Source organism: Arachis hypogaea, chromosome 18, assembly GCF_003086295.3.
Source record: "Arachis hypogaea cultivar Tifrunner chromosome 18, arahy.Tifrunner.gnm2.J5K5, whole genome shotgun sequence".
Lineage (NCBI taxonomy): Eukaryota > Viridiplantae > Streptophyta > Magnoliopsida > Fabales > Fabaceae > Arachis > Arachis hypogaea.
In genome coordinates, this window is record NC_092053.1 from 118761304 (window position 1) to 118773408 (window position 12105).

General features: G+C 31.6%; 1 protein-coding gene across 7 annotated transcripts in view; it reads right to left on the reverse strand.

Annotated features, from left to right (window-relative positions):
- Positions 1 to 12105, reverse strand: part of LOC114925833 (EH domain-containing protein 1-like) — a 45202-nt gene that overhangs the window by 5219 nt on the left and 27878 nt on the right. The window lies entirely within an intron of this gene.

The window sequence follows — 12105 nt, forward strand, 5'->3', positions numbered from 1 at the left end:
ACTTTGTAATTGGAAGCTAGCTAGGGCAATTTTAACTTAGAATTTCGAAGCAAGGGATGACCTTGTAAAATTTTTTTTTTGGAACTTTTTGGCAACGCTTTTGAAGCGTGCCAAAATAGTAATAAGAAACGGCCACGCTTTTAAAACGCTCCAGTAGCAAAATCCTGTCGCCATGCTTTGAAAGCGTACCTATTTCTCTCTATGGCTATGCTTTTTGAGCGTGGCAAAAAAAGCATGGCTAAATCTCGAATCAGTTGTCACCCTTGTAAAAGCGTGGCTGTTGATCCCTTTCGCCATACTTCTAAAGTGTAGCAAGGAAAAACGTAGCCAAATCTCTATTTAATCGCCTCCCTCAAAAAAGCGTGGCCATTGATCACTTTTGGCTACGCTTTTAAAGCGTAGCAAGAAAAAAGTGTGGCCATAGGCCTTTTTTCTTGTAGTGAATGAGCGATTATATTGAGAATAATAATTTCTCCACCATTCGACAAAAGATTTGGTGACAAAGTCACTATGAACATAAGGAAGATGAGAGTAATGACTCCGATTCTTGTCACTAATATCGAGGCATCTTTTGATTTCCTCTTTCGATTTGAATTCGAAATGACAAAGAGATTTGCTTTTCGAGGAAAGGGAGACGGTAGAGCTTGTGAAAAATCCATTTGTCTTGCAACATAATGGGGGGCTTGAAGGGTCATCTTGAATTGTTCTTTTTTGTATTGAGGTATTTCTAACAGCAAGAAAAATAGCCCAACTTGCATTATTCAAAGTATTGTCATTATTGTCGGTAGGAAAAAGGAGGCGTTCAAACCAAGCTGGGCCACAATTTCGATATAGGAAAAGAGCAAACATCAGTTCTTCATTTCAAAAACTCTTACATAAATGAAGTATTGAAAAAACTACCCAAAAGAGTTCTTCAGTCGAAGTGGTGTCTTTAAAGTTTGGTTGGAGAGTGACCAATCGAAAACCTTCAATATGTTGCTTTTCCGAAGTAGTGATCCCAGCTCGCTTCATATGCTTTTCGAAAATGGCATTTAGCCAAAGTTGTAAAAGCCATAGGGGACCCCCTGCATTAATCAAAGACCTCTTTCGAAGGCAGTCGACTAGATGCCCCCAATTCGTCATATAGATTCCCTAAGATTAGTTTGGCCAAATTGAACTTATGGCCTTCAAGAAGTAGGGCAGCTAGAGGGATAAATAATTTCTGCATCTAGATACTTCTCGAGCAAAAGATGATAGCATTCAGCCAGTAATACAAAAAGGCCATGCTTTCGTCATCGGTGACAGGACTGTCTTCTTGACCCATATTATGTTTGATAAAATCACCATAAGAAATTTTCTAAATTATCTTGTAAGATTTGGTAGGTTTTGTGTCAAATGTAGCTATAGAATTGCTCATCGAGACCCTAGTAATAGCAGCTACATCGAACAGTGTGGGTCCAACCATTCCACAAGGGAAATGAAAATTGTTTTTGATTTTATTCCAAAAGTAGAGTGCAGCACCATTCATCCAATGATGGGTAGTTGGATTGAAATGAGAAAGGCGAAGAAGTTTGTGAATACCTTGCGCTTTCCAAGCCTCACCTTTTACTGGTTCGAGTTGTTGTAGCAAGAAAATCATCATTTTTGAAAGTGATTTTGGGATTATTTCTGAATGGTTTTTTGCCCTCGATGAAAGGTGCTATGAAGAAGAGTTGTTTGATAAGCAAGTCTTCCCCTTCGACACTTGGGAAGATTTGGGCATTCTTCTTGGATTGCTCAGATGTTTGCAATGGACTAACAAAGCAACAAGTATCGTCTTCCGCGACAAGGAGCCTTTTGTCATTTGGTACACTCTCAACGTCCTTAATGACAGTGTCATCGAATTGAGATAGTATTTTCAAGTCATATTAGTCGAAAGTCTCCGTCATAACTTGTTTACCTTTGTCTTGGGTAGTTGAAGTTCCTGGAACTAAGGAAGAAGCCATTGGTGTATGTGAAAAAAAGGAAAGTTAATGTTGATTTGGTTTTGGAGGAAGGAAGTTGTACGATAAATTTGAGGAAAAGATTGTTAAAACTATTGAAAGGAGATAGATTTGGAAAGAAGAATGAGAATTTGAAGGTGAATAATTGACGTTGTTCAAATGGCAAACGTGCTGTTAAGTGAAAGTAAAGGATGTAAGTAAAGTTTCTTTACCATTTTATATTTCATTTTCTCAAAATTTAAAAGAGGAAAACTTCTTTGAGAAGGGAAAGTGGAAGAGAGAGAGACGGTAGTTAATAGAGAACGTGCCGTAGTGGGCGCTAGTAAATGGGCGGTTAGTAAATGCATTTAAAATCAAATTTGTTGATTGTGTTTAAAAAGTCAAGTGAAATAGAATTAAGCGTTTCATTTTCAAATGGTATAAAAAAGACGCATTAATCCTAAAAGGGCAATTCGTTGGTCGAAAAATATGATTTCAAAGACACTAGGGTTGAGGTACAATAAATATCTTTTTGAGGAATATAATTCTTATCGAGAAGGATTTGTTGAAGAAAAGAGGTGGAGCTCAATCGATGATCCTGCTCGAAGGGAAGGAACCAGTGGAGCTGAAGATTGACAGTTACCCATATTGTACAAAAGAGCGAGAACGGTTATTCAAAGATTAATGCACGTGGGAGTTATATTTGAATCTAATTGGTCGAAGATTTCTATAAATAAGTGAAAGATCAAAGAAATAAGGGTTGAAATTTCTTACCAGAAAATGCTCTCGCACACTCACATCGCTAGTAAATTTCTGAGTCTGTTAAGAGCTTTCTTTTTTATAGGGGTTCCTTCTATTGTCTTTATTTTTCCTTTAAATTTTTGTAATTTTTATTCTTCTTGCAAATTTATTTTTCAAGCAAGTTTTTTTTTTGTTTACTTTTAAGATTCAGTATTTTGTCTTTGATTTTAAAAGTCCTTCGATCTTATCAGAAGCAGTTTACAGCTTTATTTAAATTTAATGTTATTCATTTTAGTTCAAGTCAATTTATTTTTAAGTTTACTTTGTTTATCTTTCAGATTTTTTTTATTATTTTATCCAATTAAAAGATTCTTTTGATGTACTTTTAAAAATTAGTACTCAAAAAGAATAGATTTTATTCCTAAACTATTAGATATCAAACTATATTCGATTTGCTAAAAATTGATAAAACAGATAAATAAACAAAACAATTTTGAGAGGGATTTATATTTTGATGGATACTACAATGAAGATGGCAAAAATATCTTCTCATGAAGATGCTTTGGTTAAAAGTGTGGTTTATTTATTTAGCCACACTTTAAACAAAAACAACATTTTTATAAATATTAAAATCTAACCATATAATCCATCATCTAAGGATCAAAAAAAAATATATTCACATAAAAATAATTATAAAATTTTCATTGTAGTATCCACCTTATATTTTATACCAATATTCCAGTGATTTTCTCGCTCCTATATACATTACAAAGTCCACTGTCCTCTATTATTAATTTTTTAAATTTTGCACGTTCTTTTCTCATATTTCTAAACAATGTATTTTTCTTCCGGCCAAAATATACCCCTCGTTACACGTATTAAAAAAATATCATAATTAGAAAATTTTCACAAATAAATTTTGAAAGTTAATTTATGTGTCAAAATGAAAATATTTTTACAATACATTTGCCGTTTACTTTTGACTGTTAATACTTATTAAATATCAACAAAAATACTGTCAACTTGCTAGCAGTTTTGATAATTAGTCAACACGTAAATATACTTTTTCTCTGATATTATATTATTGAAGAGTTTTAAAAATAAATCTAATAGTTAATTTATTTTAATAACAATATTATATAATTAATAAATATTATTATTTTAGAAAAATATTTGACTAATAATAATTTATAAATTGATACACATAAAAATATATAATTTATATCTATATTTATTAAAATTTGTATATATGACACAATTTGTATTTATATTTTTTGGCATGACTTATTAAATTTTTTAAATATTTATTAAAAAAATATTAGTAGATATTATAATCAAATTAATTTTAAGGTTAAGTTAAATTTATTGATTTTTAATATGGTATTTTTTTAAAAAAATTATTGAATCATGCTTATTACATATACAATTATAAATCTAACAAAAACAGATATACTAACTCTTACAATTAGGCTAACTTAACATACACATTTATGTGGCACATATATTTTATTTTTCTTTGATTTATAATGTGTGCAAAAATTATGTTAACAAAAAAAAATATATGTCAAATTTGTAACTTAATTCCACATGCATAATGTCAAATTGTCAACAAAAATCTGACAATGTCCCATTTTAAAAAATATGTTTGTATTAAAAAATATATTTTAATTTGGATTTTAAAGCATCATTATTCACTTTTCTTGTTTTTAACGAAAAAAGTGTATTAATATGTTGGTGTCATCATCTACATGCACAAAGCTAAGCTAATAATAATAAGAGTAATTACCCAAATCAGTTCCCAAGAATTTTAAAAGCAGACATTTTAGTCTCCAAAAAAAATTAATACACAGATCAATCCCTAAGATTTTATTTCAACAGACAAATCAGCCTCTATTTTATTTTCTGGCAGAATAATTACCCAGATCAGTCTCCAAAGATTTTAAAAGCGGACATTTTAGTCCCAAAAAAATTAATACACAGATCAATCATCAACGTTTCTCTTTGTCAGACATAACAGTTCTCTGTCGAAAAAAAGTAAAATAAAATTATTATTATTATTATTATTATTATTATTATTATTATTATTATTATTATTATTATTATTATTGATTGTGTAATAAAATAATACTGTACCATAATTTTTTATATTTTTTAGATAAAAATAATAATAAATTCATTCATTAAATTCTTATGTGTGTATTTATAATATAAAAAGTATATATATATTCATTTAATAATAATAATAATAATAATAATAATAATAATAATAATAATAATAATAATAATAATAATAATAATAAAATTATTAGAGATTATTTTACAAAAAATTCAAAGTTGAAACTATTTGATATTTTTGTATTTAATATAATCAAAAGATATCCTATTTTAAAAAATATGTTTGTATTAAAATAATATTACGAAAACTAAAATGTCTGTTTTTAAAATTCTTGGGATTGATTTGGATAATTACTCTAATAATAAAGATTGACATATAATAAAAGTAAAAACATATATAAGTTTAGAGTAACTCTCCTGCAGGTTATTAAGTCTCATCCACTACAAATGAAATTTTCATTTTAAATTAAACAAAGAAGAACCATTTTTAATCTCATCTACTTAATTATTACGTGTGCGAATTTGCGTGTCAAATCAGTATTTTCTATTAGTGAGTTACATCAAAAAATGAACCGAAACTATTATGTCTAACAAAAAAAAATATTAGAATTAATGTGTGTATTAATGTTTCTTTAGGACTAAAGTGTCGATTTTTAAAATTTTTTAAAATTGATTTAAGTAATTATTATGCCAAAAAATAAATTAGAGACTGAATTATTTGTTGGAATAAAACTTTGTGAATGTTTTTATGTATTATTTTTTTGGAGACTAAAATATTTACTTTTAAAATTTTTGAAAATTAAATTTAAATAATTATTCTTTATTTTTTTAAAAAGCTTTAAAAACTTGAAAATAAATATCAAATAGTTAATTAAAAATCAAAGGTACAATAAATTTAAGTGTATGCAACAATTTGGTCAACAATTAAAAATTAATAAATAATCCATATTTAAAAATCCCTTAAAAGTTAATTTTTGCTGTGCCAACACTCTGCAACTTGCTTTTTTATGTTTTGAATATTAAAAAGTCCTTAATTTTACATTTTATTCACTCCCTATTCAGAAGAATTGTATATTCAGTGTTTTGACGACTTATTCCATAGTTGTGAATAAAAAATTTACGATGTAATTGTTTTATCTTTTAGGGATATTTCAATAATATAATAATATTTTTAAATAACTTTTAATAAAATATTTTATTTTTATAATACTGTTAAAATATGTATAATAAAAATACATGTTAGCAAGATCCAAAAACTTAATATGTCGTATGCGTAAGCCGATAAGCACGCCAAAGGTCTCAACTGAATTTGATTTCTTGTTTTGAATCCATGCATTGACCAGTGTTGTTCATTCCAATAAGTAAAGCACCCATTAGTGGCACGTATATTTTTTTAATGCCGCCTCCTCTGACAATATATTAAATATATATTCACTGTGGTTACAGATTTACAGTATAATATTTTGATACTATTTTGGTCAATGACTCAATTCTATAGTGTTTATGAATTAGTGTCTAAATTTTATCTAATTTAATTTTTGTAATGAATTTTAATTTTTTAAAAATTATTTATTATTATATTTTTTAAATTAAATATTATTTTTTAATATTTTTAGTAAATAGATATCAACTTTTAAGCACTATAACATTCACCATTTTTATGCCCCCAAAAAGGTAAAATTCATAGAAGATCTAACGTTGTTTTAACCAAAATTAAATGGTTAAATATCTGAGACATGGTGCGTAGTCTCTATCTTTGAGGTTTTATAAAAGCAACTGCTCGGACTAAATCACTACAACTAAAAACAATTACTAAAATTGATTAAAATAAATTTTATTAAAATTATAGTTATTTTATTTCTAAGACAATCAGATCATTTTGATATTGTAATAATTTAAATAAGTAAATTATTCTTTATTAAAATAATTTATTCTAATTAATTTAAACATAGGGTAAACTATCATTTCTATCCACAAAAGTTCTAAATGCGGACAAATCTACTCATAAAATAACGAAATTGAAGTTGTACCCATAAAAAATAGGTTTTGTACGACAAAACTATTCAAAGCTAAAAAACAACCGAAAAATTTCATAATACCCTTCTTCTAATCCTAATTTTTCTCATTTCTTATCCCCTACCTATTCCCACTGCAAATATTGTAAGCAACAAAATTAATTTTCTAAAATTGTCAAAACTAAGAGAGGAAGGAAGGAGCTGCTGGTGGAACTGAGAGCGGCCGTCGCCATTGCCATCGAGCAAGGGAGGAAGAGTGAGAGAGAAGGCTGAAACAGAGAGACTAAGAGAGAATGACAAAACGCGAGGAGAGGAAAGAAGGGATGTGTTGTCGCAACTGAAGCCTCCTTCGAAGTTGCGGCTATCAAAGCTTCCGCTGGAGGAGGACTTTGTCGTTGTCGTTGTAGCTGGAGGTGCAGAAAGGGGAGGGTTGCGATGGAGGCCAGGAATCGTTCTGTCACTGCCGATGAAGCTCGTCGTTGGAGGCATTATCCTTGCTAACGGCTCCAACTTTGAAGGCCACAACATCACTGTCAACAGGCCTTAATTAGTGGTGATGGCGGAGGTGATGGTAGTGGCTTCAGAAATGAAAGAGGCTGTGGATATGGTGGTGGTGGTGGTGAATTTCACCGCCGTGGTGGCTATTGTGAAAGTGGATACAAAAGAAATGGTGGTGATGAAAGTGACAGTTATGACAGTGGCAAGGACTGTGGTTTTGAGGATGGTGGAAGTAACTGGTATTTAGTTATGTTTTCATGGTGTTGTTGCGGTTCTATCTAATTTTTGACCTATGAATCTGGTTGTTTGTTGGGAGAAAATGATGGTGGTAAAATGAAAGAGGCGACGGGAATGGTGGTTGGGGTGACGGTAGTACTGACAGTTGTGGTAGATGTGGATGAGAGTTGAAGAGGAAGAGTTTAGTGGTGATAAAGCTATAAAGGGGTTAGGGATTAGGATGGGTTAGGTTAGGCTAAGAAGGGTAATTTAGAATTTTTGGGTAATATTTTAGGGTTTGGATAGTTTTGTCGTACGAAACCCATCTTTCATGGGTAATGTTGAGTTTAAAAAACTAAACTATGATTAAGATGATGGCTAAACATTATTGGATTAAAAGCCAATTGTATGTGTGATTTGTTTTGTTTAGTGTGTAGAAAATAAATTGAATTGAAACTAGCCTAAGAAACAATGATACCAATCAAATAGCATCTAGCACACACAAACACACATAATGGCCCAAGAATATATTTACTACCATCACAAATCCTTCCTATCAGCAACAAAACAAGCCTCTAACAAAATGAAAGAAAGAAAGAAATTGGCCCAAGTTCATCACAAGTCCAACCGGTGGTCCATATCAAATCCAATTTTCTCACTTAGTTTCTAATTAAGTGATTCATTTTTTATTTCATTTGAACCAATTCACATTACTACCGAACCAAAACACTCTTCACCAAAACCAAACTCTTTCTTCTCTCTCTTCTCTTTTTTTTCACATCACCCACATAAAGACTCTGAAGTAAAAAGGAAAGAAAAAGGAAGCTTTGTGCTAGGGCACAATTGAAGAACGAAAAAAAAGTTTTCGATTTCAAGCAAGAAAAGAGAAGGTCAAACAGGCTAGGACAAAAGGCAATATCACATCCAAAGGCAAATCACAGAAATAGAGTTTCTACATTTTTTCTTCGTTGAAGATTGCTGAAGAAATCCTCTGTGTTACAAGCACTAATTTGGAAAAATAAAGAAATCAAAGATGATGAAGCTCTGCTGTGAATCAACGCTCAAAAATCAAACTTGGAGCCAAAGTAAAAAGACGCGGTCCAGATTCAATAAGCAAGATGAAAAAGGTTGAAAGAGAAGATGGAAGGTATGGTTGTATGTTTGATTCGGTCACTGCTTCTACCTCGTCTCTCCTCTGTCACGCTGTTGCTATATCTGATTTTGGGAGAAGAAGTCAAACAAGGTGCTAAAGCAAGTTTCAAGCCTAGAAAGCTTCATTCCTCAATTAAAGGGATGAACGGCCAAGAATTGAAGCAAGAAGTGAGAGCACAACATTTGGATTCCCATAGCTCACTGAGCTGTTTATTCTTTTCCTTCATTATTTTCATTGAGTGTCTCATTATCTCAGTCTAGTCTTTCTATGTTTCAATGTTAAAAGGTAAAATGGTGAGGTTTACATGTAAAGCTATTGAGTGGAAAAAAAGTAGAGAGTTAGACTTGAAGAAAAAGCCTAAGTTTATCTCAGAAATTCTTTATTAATTTTTCTGTTTTGTTGTCATGATCCTGAGAGGATTTTCTTACAAGTTGGGTTAGCACTTTGCTGTTGAAAGCTAGGGTGAGTTCCTAGTCAAGTCTAGTTTGGTTTAGAAACTGGATTTGTCGCAGATAGGATTTGTTAGAATCCTAAGGAGAATTGGTGATTATAATTCTATTGAAAGATAGTGAAATTCCATCATTGTTGTGATGGAGACTGGATGTAGGCTACATTGGAGTGAGTAATTGAACTAGGATATATCTGTGTGTCATTTCCCTTTCTCTTCTCTATTTTTAGTTCTGCACTAGAGGAGACAAAACAAAAGTATCTCCTGATTCTACTATCCAGCAATACTTCACTATAATACACCTTGCACATAAATATGTTTGACTCTTAATGCGTCATGAGACAAAATCAAAGTATCCCCTATTTTATACTCAAAATTTCTTAATAGAATTCATGGTTTGAAAGCAAAGTTAAAAGGAGGCTAAGATTCAACCCCCCTTCTATTAGCCACTGATAACCATCAATTGATATAAAAGCTTGGTCTCAAAAAGATCAAGCTTCACAGATTGGAGAAAAGATCCTGATAGCAAATAACATGGGTTCCAACATAGTGACTTATACTCTGACAGAAGGACAATCCAACAACAGACCTCCATTCTTCAATAGAAAAAATTACAACTACTGAAAAGAAAGAATGAAGATCTTTGTTCAATCAGTAGATTACAACCTTTGGAAGATAATCATGAATGGTCCTTAAATCCCTACAAAAACTGGCGTTGATGGTGTTGTTACTCCCAAAATCGAAGTAGAGTGGAATGAAGATGACTAGAAAAAGGTGGAACTCAATGCCAAGGCTGTCAACATGTTGAACTGTGCAATCAGTTTCAAGAAATACTGGAAGGTTTCAAGATGCAAAACAACAAAGAAAATCGGAGATAAGCTCTAGGTTACACATGAGGGCACCACATAAATAAAGGAAACAATGATTGACATGCTGAGCAAAGAGTATGAGATGTTTTCTACAAAGGAAGGAGAATCAATTGATGACATATTTGAGAGATTCTCTATCATCATTAATAGCTTAGATGCTATAGGAATTACTCACTCTGAACAAGTTTTGGTGAGAAAAATCTTGAGAAGTCTGACTAAAGAGTGAGAAACTATGGCTACTGTGATCTCTGAAAGCAGTAACCTAAGTCAAATGACCTATGATGAGTTGAGAGAAAAGTTACTAGCATATGAAATCACTCACATAAAGAATGATACAAAAAATAAAGGAATGGCTCTTAAATCTTATACTGAATCATTGGATGATGAATCCAGTAACTGTTTATCAGATGACGAGTTTGTGTTTTTCGTTAGAAAACTTAGAAGAATGATGAGACTCAAAAAAAGAAGTAGAAAAGGCAACTCAAAGGAACCAAAGAATGACCTAAGCAAGGTCATTTGCCACAACTGCAGAGAGGCTGGACACTACAAATATGACTGTCCGAAGCTGAAGAAAGAAGATAAGTCTCGAAAGGACAAGAAGAAGGGACTTATGGCTTCTTGGAAAGATTTGTAAAATGACACTGATGATGATGATGAATCTGACCACAACTCTCAAGCATGCTTGATGGCCAACCACAGCTACCATAATGAGGTAATCTTTCTTGAACCTTCTAATGAAGAACTCAATCTTATGATTCAGTAATTAAGAGAAGCCGAAACCACTATTGATCTTGTTGAAGAAAACAAGCGGCTTAAATCTGGAATCAAAAGTCTTGATGAAAAGCATCCTGTTGTTTCCTATTTGAATTACTTTAAAGAGAATAAAAGGTTGCATAAAGTAATTAAGGGTCTAAATCAAGACTTAGCTAAGTTTTCTCAAAGTTCTAAAAATTTAGACAAATTGTTCACTAGTCAAAGACCTCTTTTTGAAAAGGCTGGGTTGGGGTATCATGAAAAACCTAGACTTATTTTTGAAAAATCATGCTTTGAAAATGAAGCCTCAACTTCCAAAGACAAAAGATTTCAAATCCCAAATCACTTTAAAAAAATCAACAAGTAACAAATTCTGTCGTATATACAATCGGGTTGGTCATTTGCCTATTCAATGTTTTATTTTTGAAAAAAAATTGGTGATAAAGTTTACAAAGTAATTGGCAAATACAATGCTCTTGGGTAACCGAGAAGGTTTAACATTAAAGGATCCAAAATTATTTTGGATACCTAAGGTCACTTAAAGGCTTTGTGTAGTTTTTCCTAGCATCCAAGAAGAAGAATGACATGTGGTACTTGGATAGTGGATGCTCTAGGCACATGACCAGAAAGCCCACAATTCTTCATCAAGCTTGATAAATACTATAGAGGCTTTGTGACTTTTGGTGACAATAGAAAAAGAAAGATAGTGGCCATAGATAAAGTGGGTAAGTGTTTCTCCACATTTATTAATGATTGTATTTTTAGTTGATGTATTTTTAGTTCACTGTAATACACATTGCACATAAATCTGTTTGACTCCCAATACGTCAAGAGACAAAATTAAAGTATCCCCTATTCTATACTCAAAATTTCTTAACAGAATTCAAGGTTTGAAAGCAAAGTTAAAAGGAGGCTAAGATTTAACCCCCTTCTATTAGCCACTGATAACCATCAATTGGTATAAAAGCTTGGTCTCAAAAAGATCAAGCTTCACAGATTGGAGAAAAGATCATGATGGCAAACAACATGGGTTCCAACATAGTGGCTTACACTCTGACAGAAGGACAATCCAACAACAGACCTCCATTCTTCAATAGAAAAAATTACAATTACTGAAAAGAAAGAATGAAGATCTTTGTTCAATCAGTAGATTACAACCTTTGGAAGATAATCATGAATGGTCCTTAAATCCCTACAAAAACTGGCGCTGATGGTGTTGTTACTCCCAAAACCGAAGTAGAGTGGAATGAAGATGACAAGAAAAAGGTTGAGCCAAGGCTGTCAACATGTTAAACTGTGCAATCAGCTTCGAAAAATACTGGAAGGTTTCAAGATGCAAAACAACAAAGAAAATCTG